Genomic DNA, 17,100 nt, shown 5'->3' on the forward strand with positions numbered 1-17,100 from the left:
CCAACCCAGTCAATTACCATCCCACCAGCCTACTCTGGATCATCAGTAAAATGATGGAAGGGGTCAACAGTGCTGTAAAGCAGACTTACTCAATAATAACCTGCTCAGTGATGATCAGTTTGTGTTCCACCAGCATCTCTCAGCTCCTGACCTCATTACAGCCTTGGTTCAAACATGGACAAAAGAGCGGAATGCCCGAGGTAAGGTGAGGGAGATTGCCCTTGACATAAAGGCAGCATCTGACCAGGTGTGGCATTAAGGAGCCCTAGCAAACTGGAGTCAATGGGAACCAGGGGATAACTCTTCACTGGTTGGAGTCATACCTGGCATTAAGAAAGATGCTTGTGGTGATTGGAGGTCAATTATCTCAGCTCCAGGACAGCACTGCAGGAACTCAAAGAACAAAGAACAGTACAACACAGGAAACAGGCCCTTCGGCCCTCCAAGCCTGTGCCGCTCCTTGGTCCAACTAGACCAATCGTTTGTATCCCTCCATTCCCAGGCTGCTCATGTGACTATCCAGGTAAGTCTTAAACTATGTCAGCGTGTCTGCCTCCACCACCCTACTTGGCAGCGTATTCCAGGCCCCCACCACCCTCTGTGTAAAAAACATCCCTCTGATATCTGAGTTATACTTCGCCCCTCTCACCTTGAGTCCGTGACCCCTCGTGATCGTCACTTCTGATCTGGGAAAAATAGAGGTGTAATCTTGTACACCTCTATTAGATCTCCCCTCATTCTCCGTCTTTCCAGGGAGGACAACCCCAGTTTACCCAATCTCTCCTCATAGCTAAGACCCTCTATACCAGGCAACATCCTGGTAAACCTTCTCTGCACTCTCTCTAACGCCTCCACATTCTTCTGGCAGTGCGGCGACCAGAACTGGACGCAGTACTCCAAATGTGGCCTAACCAGCGTTCTATACAGCTGCATCATCAGACTCCAGCTTTTATACTCTATATTTATACTCTATATCCCGTCCTATAAAGGCAAGCATACCATATGCCTTCTTCACCACCTTCACCACCTGTGTTGCCACCTTCAAGGATTTGTGGACTTGCACACCTAGGTCCCTCTGTGTTTCTATACTCTTGATGGCTCTGCCATTTATTGTATAACTCCTCCCTACATTATTTCTTCCAAAATGCATCACTTCGTATTTATCTGGATTAAATTCCATCTGCCACCTCTCCGCCCAATTTTCCAGCCTATCTATATCCTGCTGTATTGCCCGACAATGCTCATCGCTATCCGCAAGTCCAGCCATCTCCGTGTCATCTGCAAACTTGCTGATAACGCCAGTTACACCTTCTTCCAAATCATTTATATATATCACAAATAGCAGAGGTCCCAGTACAGAGCCCTGCGGAACACCACTGGTCCTCAGGATAGTGTCCTAGGCCCAACCTGGGATCTTCAACTGCTTCATCAATGACCTTCCTTTCATCATAAAGTCAGAAGTGGGGATGTTCACTGATGATTGCACAATGTTCATGCCATTCCCGACTCATCAGATATTGAAGCAGTATATGTCCACCAATAAATAGTGGTAGCTGTGTGTACAATCTATAGATGCACTGCAGGAACTCATCAAGATTCCTTAGGGGGCAGCACCTACCAAACCAATGACTACTATCATCTGGAAGGACAAGAGCGGCAGATGCCTGGAACATCACCACCTGGAGGTTCCCTTCCAAGCCATACACCATCCTGACCTGGAAATATATTGCCGTACCTTCACTGTCGCTGGGCCAAAATACTGGAATTCTCTCCCTAATAGCCCTGAGTGTACCTACACGCCTCATGGACTGCAATGGCTCAAGGCAGCAACTCACCACCACCTTCTCAAGGACAACTAGAGATGGGTAATAAATGCTGGCCTAGCCAGTGACGCCCACATCCCATAAATTAATTTTTAAAAAATTATCCACTCATTATCACATTCTGCTTCTAGGAATTTGCTCAGTGTATACTGGCTGCTGCATTTTCTACATTGCCATAGTGACTAGATTTTAGAAAGCATGTCATTGGTGGTAGAGAGTTTGTTGTGTGATTGGAAAAGCACTAGATAAATGCAACTCTTTCTTTCTTTTCAGCCCACAGGTCAAGTGTCTTCAACATTTGACACATGACCAATTGATGAGTTTTTATATGGACATTCCCTTCTCACTTCCAATCCCTTCTCAAATGACTCCATTTCTGGAAAACAATTTAACAGCTCAAGCAATAACTGAACTCATTACAACTAAATAACAGCCCTACACCAAGGTACAAAGTTGACAAAACCCACCCCTCATGTGGCCACGTCGTTCATGCTGAGGTGACTTTGAGATGTGTGTGCATGTGTTGGAATTATTGATTCATTTACTGTACCAAACTCTTTCATAATCTTAAAGGCTTTTATCACTCTTCTAGAGAAAAGAGCCCGTTTAGCCTTTGCTGAGGTATAACCTGTTTTATGGCATTAACCTGAGCCACTAATTATAACTATCTGCATCCTCCGATTCCTTAACTCCTCCATTCAACTTGGATACTTATTTCCAAGGAGTAAGTGTCCATCTCACCCCGCACCTTATTCTTCCTTATCATCTTCCATCTCACCTTATTCTTCCTCCCAAAATACTTCCATCTCAATTTTAATATTGCAGTTCATTTTCTAATCACTTACCCATTCTACAAGTTTAACATCTTATCCAACCAGAAAATTTCAACCCAAAATATAAGGATTGTACAGTCATAGGTTGCCCAAGATGTTTGTTTGGACTTGCAATTCTGCACTCCGCTCGTTCCTGATCGTAACTACATAGTCTTTAAAAGATACAGGTATTCTCCACCAGGTGCTATCAGCTAAGATTTCAGAACTGCCATATCTAGGAATAAACTTTGGCCCGCTGTCCTCCACCAGATTACACTAGCCAGCAGCTGTAGCACAGGGCCCAGCCTGGCTTGCACAGCCCCCACCCACATTCTCAGGATACTTTAAGGCTCTGGGAAAAGTAGAGCAGTGAAACAGGTCAGGTGGATGTCACTGGCTAGACCAGCATTTATTGTCCATCCCTAAATATCCTTGAACTGAGTGGTTTGCTAAGCCATTTCAGAGGGCAATTGAAGTCAATCACATTGCTGTGACTCTGGAGTCACATGTAAAGACAGACCAGGTAAGAACAGTAGATTTCCTTCCCTAAAGGGTATTAGTGAATCAGATGGATTTTTTACAACAATCAATGATAGTTTCATGGTCCCCATTACTGAGACTAGCTTTACATTCCAGATTTATTCATTGAATTTAAATTCTACCAGTTGCCACGGTGGAATTTGAACCCATGTCCTCGGAGCATTAACCTGGGCCTCTGGATTACTCGCCCAGTGACATTACCATTACACCTTCTCTCCATCTCGCCTTCTGCATTGCGAGGACATACAGAAGGATGCTAGCTCAGTTCTTAGCTCTAGAAAGAATGGAAGGGGCAGTGGACTATTTAAAAACACTAATTCTTCCATTGCTGGCTAACCAAGGCTCCTTGCTGGAAAGTGAACTTGAGGATAGAAGAGAAAATGCCTGGGCTTAACAGTCAATTCTCCATGTTGATAAATATAAGTACAAACACACACTGTTCACAGATGGACAGGCACTTGGTTAAGATTCTAATTAATAGAATCTGCAGTACTGCACTCCAGTAGTACTCAGCACCTTCAGGAGGGAAAACTGGAAAAGCAGCAAAAAATATATTTCCTGATGTAAACTTCAGTCAGTCAGAGACCTGCTCAAGCAACAAAAAAAATCAGGAAGACCCTTGATTCAATAACCAATGCTTCACAATCATACATTGCCACACTGAATAAACTATTAAATTTCCTACTTTTGTTTATAAAATAATTGATCATTGCAAGGCCATACAAGTACTAGACTAAGATTGGAGTATTGCTGTACACAGAAACATTACCTTAATTCATTCCAGCCAAAACACAGGAAATGCATGTGCTTTTTGAGTGCTATAGAGATTATTAATTAGCATGAAGCAGGAATTTTTTTTATTTTTTTTAAAGAAGATTTGATAAATTGATAACAGCAATGTTTGCGGGGTATGTGAGGGGGAGGAGAAGATGCGTGGGTGGGGTGAGGGGGGGGGGGGGTGAAAGGTCCAATGTTCATACTTGGTCAGCATAGAGTTAACAATAACAGCTGGGACAGCAACTGACCCAGCATCTTCCAATATGAGTACATGCTCCCCATTCCTGATCATAGACCACACAAATTCATTTTCTGCTAGATAAAGACCTCATTTTCTAGATCTCCTGCCATGACCTTGGGATGCCCCGTAGTATTTACTACCAGGATTTCTGAAGGATTTCACCATGTGTCGTGACCGTGTGTTGGCGAAGTTTGTGTGCCCTGGAGATTCTGGGAGTTATAATAGCCCCTGGTAGGTTTAATCATGCTAGGCAGGTTTTCAGCAAAGGGTCAGACTAACGCAGAACCTGGGTTGTCCAGGTTGGGCATGGGGCCAACCTCACCACCCCAAGTTACAGAAAGTGGGACAAATTCCACAACAACATATGGAGACTGGACAGGGAACTCCGGCAATACGACATTCAGGTGAACGCACAGCCAGGGCAGTCAGGAGCTCGGTCAGTTTTCTAAGGCCCAAAACAACAGCCTGTCTTGAAGCATGGAGTGTCTGCACTGTGTATGAAACAATGATTGCACATGTTACCAGAGAGATGCAGCCCAAAACAACATAGCATAGGACTGTGGTTACTGAACTGAAAGAGATGGGACTTACACAGGGTAATGCACAAGCCACACCACAACTCGGGGCTCAATGAAGATTATTGTTCGAACCTTACGGCCCACTTGAGACGAGGAGGATTTATGAAGTGTAGGAGATGCAAATAAAAACTAGCCAATGTGTGCACAGCAAGTTCCCACAAACACGAAATACCAGATAGTTGCTTTTAATGATGTTATTTGAAGGATAAATATTAGCCAGGACACTGGAGAGGTCTTCCCTATTCTTCTACAAAATAGTGCCAAGGAGCCCAAGTGTGCAGGGAGGGGGCTCAGTTTAACATCTCATCCAAAAGAGAGTTCCTCTGACATTGCAGCACTCCCTCAGTGCCACACTGGAGTGAGTGTCAGCTGAGACTTTTCTGCCAAACTCTGGGGAATGGGAAACCAAAACGCTGGAAAATCTCAGCAGGTCTGGCAGCATCTGTAAGGGGAGAAAAGAGCTGACGTTGAGTCCAGATGACCCTTTGTCAAAGCTAAAAGGCATAGAAAGTGGGGGATATTTATTCTGCAGGGTAAGGGAATGAAAGATGAGTCATAGCCAAAGAAACCAGGGGAAAAGACTATATACCCTCTATATCAGAGAGACCAAGCATAGATTGGGTGATCGCTTTGCTGAGCACCTTCGGTCTGTGCGTAATCAGCACTCTGACCTTTCGGTTGCTTGCCATTTTAACACATGATCCTGCTCTCATGCCCACATGTCTGTCCTTGGCTTGCTGCAATGTTCCAATGAAGCTCAACGCAAACTGGAGGAACAGGATCCCATCTTCCGGCTAGGCACTTTACAGCCTTCTGGTCTCAACATCGAATTCAACAACTTCAGATGATTTGCTCTACCCCCTTTGTTTTCATTCTATTTTATTTAATTTTTTACTGTTCTTTTATTTCTTTGTCTTTCTTCATTTTTCTTTCTTCCCCCCACTCTTCCCCCACTCCCACCACTCTTTCCCCCTACTTCATCCCCCTTCCCTTATCTTTTCTTCCCCCGCTTCCCCTTTTCTACATTCTACCTTGGTCCCATCTTTCCGCCCCTCCCCAACATCTTCATCTGTCACAGCTTATAGCTTCACTGCCGTTTAGCCATTATTCTCTCTGTGGACAGCTATTAGCAGTCTTTTCCCATGGTTTCTGTGGCTATGACTCATCTTCCGTTCCCTCACCCTGCAGTATAAATATCTCCCACTTCCTATGCCTTTTAGCTTTGACAAAGGGTCATCTGGACTCGAAACATCAGTTCTTTTCCCTTCTTACAGATGCTGCCAGACCAGCTGAGATTTTCCAGCGTTTGTTCTTTTGGTTTCAGATTCCAGCATCCGCAGTAATTTGCTTTTTTCTGGGGAGTGGGACTTGAACACAGCCGAAGGTGCAAGCTACAGAGCCACAAGTTTACAATGTGGGAATTGAGTGAAGAGCTGAAAGCTGTGGGATCTCCTTCAGACAGCTCGTCAATTAACCTCTGAACTGACACACAAGCTCCCTCTGTCTGGTCAGTTAGTGGTACTACCTTGGAATTGTGTTTTTAGTTTACAATTTTGTATTCTATTAAAATAAATCCACCCTCAAAAAAAAAATCAATGGTCAAGTAATAACACAAAATGAAGGGGGGGGGGGAACGAGAGGGAGGAAGACAAGGGCAGGGAGGCGAGTGGGGAGAGGAAAGAGACAGAGGGAAAGAAAGGTGAGAGGTGGGAAGTGGGAGTTAGAGATAAGTAAAATAGAGCGAGTGAGTCTAATGGGCAGGTGGACTGCCAGACAAACTGTCACTGAACAAATTTCAATGCTAAACTGGTTGAATTTACAAGTGAAAAAGCTTCTCGTCATCTTTGTCACCTTTTCAGTCGATTAACAAATTAATCATTGAGCCCTACCCTTTATACCCTGGAGATTTCAGTTACAAGGAAACCCAGTAAGTGATGAAAAGGAGGGAGATTTCTTTTTACATCGAGCATCTATCACAATAATGACCCCTGTTGGAAGTACGTTTCAGCAGCAAGCAATTCAATACATTTTCCCATCATGGCTGTAACATATTGGGCTCCCTAGGCGCAACTCAGCACACATCTGAGCAGTAAGACTGCTTCCTGGCTAGCTACTCTGCTCTTGGTACTGTTAGTTATTCCTATAGCAACAAGAGGGAGAAAAATAACTTCCCATCTCCCTCCAGCACAAATATAATCATTACTTACTGCAATCCACTAGAAAGCTAAAGTCAAAGATTAGCACTGATATTGAGCTTTGCCACAGTGATGGCTGTCTGCCTTAAACTGCAAATCGAAGGGGAGAAAAAAAATATCCACTCAGCGCTGAAGAGAGGGCCAATGTCTGACAGGGTACTCATCTGTAATAGGTATGTGTATGTTGGGGTAACCTATGTTCGAGACCAGCAGCTAACATCTCCGTTATTTCCTAAGTATTGTCCAACTCGAGGGCATTTAGTACATTATTTTATTTTTAGATATCTTCATTTATTTTTATGAAGAGTTTGAGCGGCCTCTGTGCTGCAGAATAAATGCTTGTTTCAAACACAGGACTCTATAATCAAACATCCGAGTACAAAAATCATTAATGTATTAAAGGTAAAGTTGCCACAGTCCCAGATGACCATCGCTGCTCTCCTCTTAGAGGGGGAGAGCTGACTGGTGGTGATTTAACCTGAGGATCACCAGGGCAAGGTTGAGAAGTCGGGGCCTTCAACTGGTACAGCAATTGAACCCGCAGAGTTGGTATCATTCTGCATCACGATCCAGCTGTCCAGCCAACAGAGCCAAACCAACCCTTATTAATGTATTACAGTCAAATGGACCACGCTTACAACCAAAGATTTCTTTGATGGTTAGGGGAGTGGGCTTCTCCTTTTTAACCCTTTTTAAAATAGATATATGGAGAATTGGATGTCACAGTAGCACACTGGTTAGCACTGCTGTCTTACAGCATCAGGGACCCAGGTTCAATTCCAGCCTTGGATATCTGTGTGAAGTTTGCAAGAAAGGGTCGAGAGCTTCAAGTTTTTAAGTGTCCAGATAATCAACAACCTGTCCTGGTTCCCCCCATGCCAACACTATAGTTAAGAAAGCCCACCAACGCCTCTACTTCCTCAGAAGACTAAGGAAATTTGGCATGTCAGCTGCAACTCTCACCAACTTTTACAGAAGCCCCATAGAAAGCATTCTTTCTGGTTGTATCACAGCTTGGTATGGCTCCTGCTCTGCCCAACACCGCAAGGAACTACAAAAGGTCATGAATGTAGCTCAAACCATCACGCAAACTAGCTTCCCATTCACTGACTCTGTCTACACTTCCCACTGCCTCAGCAAAGCAGCCAGCATAATTATGTATCCCACACACCCCGGACATTCTCTCTTCCACCTTCTTCCGTCGGGAAAAAGATACAAAAGTCTGAGGTCATGTACCAACCGACTCAAGAACAGCTTCTTCCCTGCTGCTGTCAGACTCTTGAATGGACCTACCTTGCATTAAGTTGATCTTTCTCTACACCTTAGTTATGCTTGTAACACTACATTCTGCACTCTCTTTTTTCCTTCTCTATGAATGGTATGCTTTGTCTGTATAGCATGCAAGAAACAATACTTTTCACTGTATGTTAATACATGTGACAATAATAAATCAAATCAAAAAGTTCTCCCCGTGTCTGCGTGGGTTTCTCCAGGTGCTCTGGTCCCACAGTCCAAAGATGTGCAGGTTAGGTAGATTGGCCATGGTAAATTGCCCCTCAAGTGTCCCAAAATGTGTAGGTTAGGGGGATTACTGGGGTAAATACATTGGGTTACAGCGAAGGGGTGGGGGATAGGACTGGATAAGATGCTCGTGTTAACTGGAGAGTCAGTACAGACCTGATGGGACAAATGGCCTCCTTCTGCAGTGTGGAGATTCTATGATTCCATATTCATTTCTTAATACAGAGCAGAGAATATATTCTTTATGTTACTGGGCCCCTTGGTGAAGTTTTTGAAAACTGCTATTATCCAGAATCCAGGAAAGTGTTTTGCCTCTCCGATGTCAGAGGGCAAGGGTGGCGCTGAGTGGCTGCAGTGAGGGAAAGGGTGGGGTGGGGAGAAAGATGGTGAACAGCCAGCAGTCTTGGTCCACATCAGTACTGGCGGCATATGGATAAAGAGGGATGCAGTCCTGCAGTCTGAATTTAAGAAGCTAGGTCGGATATTCGCAAACAGGACCTCAAAGGTAGTAATCTCCAGGTTACCCCTAGTGCCTTGCACGAGTGCAGAAATGGGAGGATAAAGCAGATTAGTGTGTGGCTGGAGAGATGGTTCAGGAGGGAGGGCTTTAAATTATTGGGCATTGGGGGAAGATAGGACCTGTACCAGCTGGACGATTGACACCTGTGCCAGGACTGAGTTGTTTGCAGGGCATTTTACTAGTGCTGTTGGGGAAGGCTTAAACTAACTTGGCAGGGCATGGGAACTAGGAAATAATATCAGAATACTACGGTGCAGAGGTTTCGGAGAGAGATAGCAAACACTAAAATAAACAGTAAAGGAGAAATCAGAATAAAAGCAAATTACTGCAGATGCTGAAATCTGACAAAGGGTCATCTGGACTCGAAACGTCAGCTCTTTTCTCTCCTTACAGATTCTGCCAGACCTGCTGAGATTTTCCAGCATTTTCTATTTTGGAAGGAGAAGTCAGGGTTGTTGTGCACATATGTGGATGCATAGGGTGTGATAAAATAAAATTGGGGAGTTAAAGGCACAGATTGTCATGTGAAAATGATGTGGCTCTAACAGAGACCTGGTTCAAGGAAGGGTGTTAAATATCTCCAGATGCAAGAGAAAGAAAAGGAGAAGAGATGGCGATATTGATTAAGGAGAACATTGTAGTGAAAGAGGATGGCTCAGAGGAATCAGGGAACAACGATTTGGCTAGAATAAGGAACAAAAAAAGATCCAATTACATTGTTTGGTGGAGTCTATAGGCCACCAGCTGGTGAGAAGGATGAGGAACAAACTTACAAAGAAATTAAAGAAATTTAACTATCGGAATATAGTAAAGTAAAAATAAAGTTTATTTATTAGTCACAAGTAAGGCTTACATTAACACTGCAATGAAGTTATTGTGAAATTCCCCTAGTTGCCCACACTCCGGCGCCTGTTCAGGTCAACGCACCTAACCAGCATGTCTTTCAGACTGTGGGAGGAAACCGGAGCACCCGGAGGAAACCCACCCAGGCACAGGGAGAATGTGTAAACTCCACAGAGACAGTGACCCAAGCTGGGAATCGAACCCGTGTCCCTAGCGCTGTGAGGCAGCAGTGCTTACCACTATGCCACTCCAATATAGATTGGGATAGTAGTAACGTAAAGGGCAGTGTGTGTGTTCAGGAAAATTTTCTATAGCAGTGCATGTCCAGTCCAATGAAAAAGGACGCGCTGCTGAACTTGGTTCTTGGGAATGAGAAGGGCCAAGTAGGTCAGGCAACAGTGGGAGAACATTTAGGGAACAGTGATCATTGTATTATAAGAATTAGGTTGGCTATGGAAGAGAACAAAGAACAACCAGAGTAAGAATAATTAACTGGGAGAAAGCCAACTTCAGTTGTAATAGCTCCATCCTCGGGTGGATGGAGCTATTACAAGGGGGCATAACTATAGGGTTCATGGTGGGAGATATAGGAAGGATATCAGAGGTAGGTTCTTCACGCAGAGAGTGGTTGGGGTGTGGAATGGACTGCCTGCAGTGATAGTGGAGTCAGACACTTTAGGAACATTTAAGCGGTTATTGGATAGGCACATGGAGCACACCAGGATGGTAGGGAGTGGGATAGCTTGATCTTGGTTTCAGATGAAGGTCGGCACAACATCGTGGGCCGAAGGGCCTGTTCTGTGCTGTAATGTTCTATGTTCTATGTAGTAAGGTAAGAAAAGATCAGGGCCAAATAAATTGCAGCAAAAGGTTAGCAGGAAAAACAGTGGTTAAACAATGGGCTATGTTCAAAGAGGCGATAGTTTGGGCACAGTCAAAGTATATTCAAACAAAAGGGAAAAGGTAGGGCTAACAAGCCAGTCCAAAGATGTGCGGGTTAGGTTGATTGGCTCGGTTAAAAATTGCCCCTTAGAGTCCTGAGATGCGTAAGTTAGAGGGATTAGCGGGTAAAATGTGTGGGGGTAGGGCCTGGGTGGGATTGTGGTCGGTGCAGACTCGATGGGCCGAATGGCCTCCTTCTGCACTGTAGGGATTCTATGAACAAATCCAGCGATCCCTGGATGACAAAAAGGATAGAAACGAAGAAGAAAGTGTGCTTATGACAGATGTCAGGCAGAAAATACAACTGAGAAGCATGGTGATTGCAGGAAGTTCAAAAAGGAGGTGAGAAAGCAAACATGAGGAGTATAAAAAGAGACTGACAACCAACATAAAAGGGAATCCCAAAGTCTTCTGCATATAAATCATAAAAGAATGGTACAGGGAGAAGTAGGGCCAATTAGGAACCAAGAAAGGTAGAGGCAGGAAGCATAGATGTGATATTAAATTAATATTTGCACCATATCTACCAAGGAAGAATTAACCAGGACATGGTGAAAGAGGAGGTAATTCAGGCACCAGATGGGTTTATAATTGGATCGGCCATCTACACGCAAGGACCAGATGAGATACATCCAAGGATACTGGGGGAAGTGGGTGGGAATTGTGAAGGCACTAGACAATTTCTCAGTCTTCCTTTGGCTCCAACGCCGGCATCTCCACATCATGACTACCATCGACACCGCAAACTGCCGGCTCCAAGTGGAGAGGATCTGCAAGAAGATCGCGCATATCGACACAGACATCGAGGGTGGTGCCAGAGGACAGCAGAATTGCAAATGCTACACCTTTGTTCAAAAAAGGGGGCAAAGATAAGCCCAACTATCGGTCAATCCATTTAACATCAAGTGATAAGAAGTTTCTAGAAACAATAATTCAGAACAAAACTATCATAGAATCATAGAAACCCTACAGTACAGAAAGAGGCCATTTGGCCCATCGAGTCTGCACCGACCACAATCCCACCCAGGCCCTACCCCCATATCCTTACATATTTTACCCGCTAATCCCTCTAATCTACGCATCCCAGGACACTAAGGGGCAATTTTAGCATGGCCAATCAACCTAACCCGCACATCTTTGGACTGTGGGAGGAAACCGGAGCACCTGGAGGAAACCCACGCAGACACGAGGAGAATGTGCAAACTCCACACAGACAGTGACCCAAGCCAGGAATCGAACCCAGATCCACTGGAGCTGTGAAGCAGCAGTGCTAACCACTGTGCTACCGTGCCACCCTAGTTGTCACATGAATAAATGTGGGGGGGGTTAATTAAGGAAAGTCAGCACTGATTTCTTAAGGGATAGTGTTCCAGGGATGAGAAACTTCAGTTGTGAAGATCGATTGGACAAGTTAGGACTGTTTTCCTTAAGAGAAGGTTGAGGAGATTTGATAGAGGTATTCAAAATCACGAGGGGTCTGGACAGAGCAGATAGGGAGTAACTGCTCCCACTTGTGAAAGGATAGAGAATGAGGGGGCACAGATTTAAAGTAATTGGAAAAAGCAGAAGCAATATGAGAAAAAGCTTTTTCACACAGGGTTAGGGTCTGGAATGCAATGCCTGAGTGAATGGTGGAGGCCAGTTTGATCGAAGAATTCAAAAGGGAATTAGGCTGTTAACTGAAAAGGAAGAATTTACAGGGTTAGAGAGAGAACGCAGCAGAATTGCACTGAGGGAATTGTTCATTCGGAGAGCCAGTTTAGACAGAGTGGGCCAAAGTGCTTCCTCCTACGTGGTAACAATTCTGTGATTCAGCTCAGGGAAGATGGCCTGGGCCAAACCTCCAGAGCTGCACTGCCAGATTCTAGTAGTGAAACACTGCACCAAACAAAGCCAAAAGCCTGCATTGAGATTCCCCCTTCAGTACCTAAGGACACAGAGGTTAATCATCGGCTCTGAAGAAGAGCCATACGGACTCAAAGCATTAACTCTCCTCACAGATGCTGCCAGACCTGCTAAGTATTTCCAGCAATTTCTGTTTTATTTCAGATTTCCAGCATCTGCAGTATTTTATTTTTTAATCAAAGTCTTGACCAAGACTAATAGGGTATTTTCCCAGGAATCAAACTCATTACCTTGGGACTGTATGACTTAGTTCAGTGTAGGATCTTTCAGCCAGTTGGCTGGCCTCTTCCTCTGCTGCAGTAAATTTTACTCTGTATGGTGCATTTAATGGCCAAATAACCTTGTATCAGTATGTGTCACACCCTGGCTAAATAATTTCTCAGGATTGTCTGTATAACCAGTCAGGCCTTGATCAGATTGGTGTGATCTGACCTGCTCTCCTACACAACCTTACTTTGTGTAATGATCCTTTGCCGTCAGTATAATCCCCAAGATTCATTAGATGAATTCCAGTTAATACTTTAGAAAATTATTTATCAACTGATTATCAACTCATTCTGAAAAGGTCAGGCATTGTGCACTATTGTATCCTCACAACAACTGCCTTATAAACCAACCCCATTTAAATACATCAATCCTGTGAGAAGGTCTCTAGTTGCTAACAGTACCTGGGTAGCTAGAATGTTTCTCCTTCAGGATATTTAGATCTTTCACCACTCATTCATATCTTCCTATCCCTCCAACTTCCAATGAGACTCCAATGCCACCTCCATCACTCAAGCTGCCTTCAAACCATTTCATTCTCTATTTTGTGTCACATGTATCCAACTCTGCAGAGTTCAAATCTGCCCGAGACTTATGAGCTCTGATTTCATACCTGGAAAGGCCATCGCTTCTCAGCCTTTTGGCTAAGATCAAGCATCAGATCAAGCCCAAGATTGGGCGCAATGCCTCATCTTTCAGCTTGGATCTGGTTTGTCTCTCTTGTCGGAACCATGAATAGCATTCAATTGGAATTTGAATTTGGTCTTTGGAGCAAAGAATGGATTTGGGTCTGCCCAGTCCAGTCTATGGTAGTCATGATGGAGATCCAAACTTCTTACTGTGTTTACCCCAGTCCAGTCTAAGCATTGGCTTTGTAACTTAAAAGAAAGGAAGCAAAAAAGTAAAACCTAACTGCCTGATTGATGATCCTTCTCTCAGCCAATGACCTCCAATCTCGTTCTCTAACAATGAATTGCATATTTTTCGATCTCAATCAACAACTATGGTTACTACCTCTCCGAACTTCCGACATGGTGAATTCAAATTCTAAACACTTCATTACACAAGTTGTTTTTCTTGCCTATAGCCCCACAAGGCACAGCTTTCTACACTAGTTGATTCTTATCCAGGGTTTCAAAAATTGTGGAATCCTTTTCTTTATGTTCCCCACCACCAGCGACCCCCACCCCCGGAATTCCTAAGGATTAGTAGGTGCTATTTAAATGCAATGACGGCACAGTGGCATGCGGTTAGCACTGCTGCCTCACAGCGCCAATAACCCAAGTTCAATTCCGGCCTTGAGTGACCGTGTGGAGCCTGCACGTTCTCTCCTTGTTTCCTCAGTGCTCCAGTTTCCTCCCACAGTCCAAAGGTGCAGGTTAGGCTGATTGGCCATGATCAATGCGTGGTGTTATGGGGATAGGGTGGGGGCAGTGGGCCAAGGTAATGTTCCTCAGAGGGTTGGTGCAGACTTGATGGGTCGAATGGCCTCCTCCTGCACAATCTAGAGATTCTATGAACCCTAATTTTAAAATATACAGTTACATATTTTTCCACTCGTTTTAGCACAAGTTTATTTTCTATTCCTTGTAAAATTTGTGCTAATTGGATGTGGGCTCACATTTCACAGCAACTTAGCTGAGAATGCACAAACTCATTTCATCAAGGACAAAGTAAAAGACGGATTGGATTGGAATCCAGGTTGCAACAACCGGTCTTTTAGCAGTATGTAATATATGTATGTAACCGGTGCATTTAATAAAGAAAACATCCCACAGCTCTTTGCAGAAGAGCAACCACACAAAAATGTGAAAGGTGGGGCTGTTTGGAGGAGTAACCAAAAGTTGAGTAAAAGGTGGATTTTAAATAGGGTGTTCAGACAGAAGGTGATACGAGAGAGGAGAGAGTGATACAGGAGTTTCAGAGGCACAGCCAACAGATTGGGGTGATCACAAGAGGTCAGAGTCAAGAGTTCGGAGAGAGGTGCGAATTGCAAGATAAGAGGTAGAGGGAAGTCTGAAGGGAATTAAACATGAGGATGAGAATTTTAAATTTGAGGCGTTGGGGGATCAGGAGTGATTGATGAATTCTAATTAAGATAGTGGCAGTAGAGTTTATCAGAAGTTTGAGGATCAGAGGCCAGAAAGGAAAACATTGGAGTAAAAAAAAAGAAAGCAGAGGAGGAAATCTAATGTCTAATTATACTAACCATACCTATTAATGAAGAGAAAATAATCAGTCAAACATTCACTTTTTTCCACTTAACATTTGTCAAATCTAGGGCTGACCCATCATATTCAGCTGATACAGCTCACTCAACTGAGGAGCAAATGGAGCCAGTTAACACTGCTTATTACATACTGCTAAATAACTCACCAGTTGGATTAGTGTGCCAATTTAATGAGAAGGCTCCTTACTTTCCTGACAATAGAGGGTAAGTATAAAATGTGAAGCAAGCAATACAAATCTATCCATTCCCTACAAAAGCAATAATTAATTGCAGTAAATCAATGTCTGGCTTGCATAGAGGTTTAAATCATTCAGGCTTCAAGATTCGCAGAAGATTTCACACCAGGATCAATCTACAAATTACACAAATCACTGGCATTTCACCCAAACTTACAACAATTCATTTTAAATCATTTCTAGAAGAACTCAATGGCTTCCAACGTTTCAGAACATTTAAGCAACCAGCAGTGGTGATCGTTTGGTGCAATAGAACAGACCACAAGGAGAACTGCATTTGATCGAACAGCTGAAATCCAGGAACACAGGAATAAGAGACGACCACTCAGACTCTTGAATCTCTTCTGCCACTCAGATGAATCGGTGCTCCTAACTTCATATATACAGCTTAATAACTTTGATTAACAAAATTATAAAATCGCCAGATTTAAAATTTACAGTTGATCTAGCATCAACTGCCCTTTGCAGAAAAGTGCTCCAAACTTCGACCAGAACTGTATGTAGAACAGCTTCCTAATTTCAATCCCGCAAGATCCGGCTCTAAATTGCAGACACTGCTCTCTAATCTCCATTCAGCACCAACTAGTCTATCATATTTTGAAAACGGCAACCAAAACCACAACCTCAAATTCCAGGAAACACAACCTTACTTTGTGTAATCACAGTTTGCTATTTAACCATGAGTCCAGGTCTCATCTAGGTAAGACTGTGCTGATTACTCAGTCACCAGATGTAGTTCAAGTAAGACTTCTGCCACTAGTTCTCTAGATATAAAAGCTAACATTTCATTAACATTTTTGATTATATTCTGTACCTATTCATGAAATTTTAATAATCCACTTACCTGGATCCACTCTCAGTGGGCCTCCCCTGTTTCTAGCTTTCCACCTTTTTTTGCATTTAGGTCCAAAAGAGGTAATATCAAATTTGTCTACACTGAAATCCATTTGCTACTGTTTTTCTCATTCACAATCTATCAATATTTCTGGATATTTTAATATTTGTAGCTACATTGCTTACAATTGGCAAATCTGGATGTGTGGCTTTCTATTCCATTCAATTCGTTAATGAATGTTGTTGTTGTGAATGAATATTGTGAAAAATTTGAGGTCCCAACACAGATCCTTGCAAGACACCATTAGTCACATCCTGCCAATTATCCCTTCTTGCCTTGACTCATTCTGCTCAGTCAATTTCCTAACCAACTCAATCATTTAAGCCAACATTCTATTATCGGGAATTTTACTAAGTGTCTTCTGGAAGTTTGTATAAATAATACCCATAGACATACCCATCCACTACTATAGTTACCGCTTTTAAAAAAATCAGATTCATTAGACATGACCTACTCTTTACAAATCCTTGCCAGTCCTATCTGACAAACTGAATATTGTCAAGATGCTCTCATCTACTTCCTCTAAAACCCTGGGGTGGAAATCATATGGTCCCAGGAATGTCACTCTTTAGTATCATTATTTTCTTAATTACCTTCCTGATGTTCATTTGGTGCTCTTACTTTTCTTGAGATTTTCAGCAATTTGATTTGATTTTCTACTATAAATGCAGACATAAAATAATTATTCACTGTGCCATTTTCTTATTTTCATTGCTAATATTATCATTTATTCCAGGAGCTCAATTTCTCCTGACCAGTCTCTTTCTCCAAATAGAAT

General features: G+C 43.2%; 1 protein-coding gene across 7 annotated transcripts in view; it reads right to left on the reverse strand.

Moving 5' to 3' along the window:
* The window catches only part of LOC144505255 (F-box/WD repeat-containing protein 11), a 203,320-nt gene that overhangs the window by 119,500 nt on the left and 66,720 nt on the right, over positions 1-17,100 (reverse strand). The window contains exon 2 of one of the 7 annotated variants that reach the window (XM_078231300.1): positions 324-384. The exons of the other annotated variants lie outside the window; for them this stretch is intronic. The gene's annotated coding sequence lies outside the window, so the exon portion shown is untranslated. The remainder of the gene's footprint in view (positions 1-323; positions 385-17,100) is intronic. 7 annotated transcript variants of the gene reach the window in all.

Source organism: Mustelus asterias, chromosome 16 (assembly GCF_964213995.1).
Source record: "Mustelus asterias chromosome 16, sMusAst1.hap1.1, whole genome shotgun sequence".
Lineage (NCBI taxonomy): Eukaryota > Metazoa > Chordata > Chondrichthyes > Carcharhiniformes > Triakidae > Mustelus > Mustelus asterias.